Source organism: Aptenodytes forsteri, unplaced genomic scaffold (assembly GCF_000699145.1).
Source record: "Aptenodytes forsteri isolate BGI_AS27 unplaced genomic scaffold, ASM69914v1 Scaffold168, whole genome shotgun sequence".
Taxonomy (NCBI): Eukaryota; Metazoa; Chordata; class Aves; order Sphenisciformes; family Spheniscidae; genus Aptenodytes; species Aptenodytes forsteri.
This window is the reverse complement of record NW_008796047.1, coordinates 518,726-519,881: the sequence shown is the minus strand read 5'-3', so window position 1 is coordinate 519,881 and position 1,156 is coordinate 518,726.

Genomic DNA, 1,156 nt, shown 5'->3' with positions numbered 1-1,156 from the left:
GCCCCATCGCGGACAGGGATCATCCCTTGCTGCTGTGGGAACAGACCCGGGAAAGGATGGGGAGCCACGGGCTAAAATCTCCCGTCCCTCAACGCACCCTGGTGCCTCCTAAACCTCTGCCCGTGCCAGCCAGCAGGTCCCAGGGCACGGCAAGATCTGCCATGTTCCGTGCTCTTCCTTGATCCGAAGTTCGCTCACTGGAAAAAACTGCTAGAGACTTGGTTTTTTCTTTTGTTTTGACCAGTTTTAGGTGTTTCTGCGCAGGGAGCATCCCTGTGCCCTGCGTGAGCGGAGCCCACCGCTGCCTGCACGAGAGGAGCACGGCTGCCGGGGACCTGTTTGTTTCCTGGCCCCTTCAATTCAGCATGTGATAGATAGATTGATACCGAACTTTAATCAGTGTAATATATAAAGCACTTAATTTGCCTTATTAAAAGTCTGAACTTTGGATTTTCAGGATCCAGGAAATTAGCTCAAGCACCTAAGCATTTATTTGATTGAAAGACATTATAAATAATTCATGCCTTTTCTTTGCCTTCGGTGGCAGACCTACTGGGGTAGGGGGGGACCGGCAGCGGCTCCCGAGGTCCCTCCATCGCGATGATGGAGCCGGTGTGCACTGGAGAAGGCCCGTCCGGGGTGATGGGCACGGACGGAGCCCGGGGCAGCCCTGGGAGACCGTTCTGTGCCAGGGGACCATCAGCCGATGGGGAATTGGGGCCGGTGCCTCCCACCGTGCCCGGCTGAGGGGCTGGATGTCCCTTAGCAAGGGCTGTGCGGGGCTGGAGGTGGCTGGGAGGAGGAGGAGGAACAGGCTGACCCAGAGCAGGTCAGGCTGTGTCAGGCCACGTACTGGTCTCACTGTACTGGCAGGGGAGAAGCCAGCCACTAAAATCACCATGACAATAAAGCTGAGTATTTCATCTATAATTCAGAGGAGCTGGAAAGTGGTTTTATAAAAAAAAATTAAAAATACTTTCTCATGGCTGAGACAGTAGAAATTTATGCCACTGTTATGCCACTGTTCTCGCTGAGCGAGGATGTGGCGTGACCTTGGGACAGGCACGGTGCCCAGCCCCGGCCACGGGGGTGTGCATCACCAGCCAGCACGGGCTGAGCACCCCGGGGCCGTGCACCGTCCGGCCGCGGCTCGCAG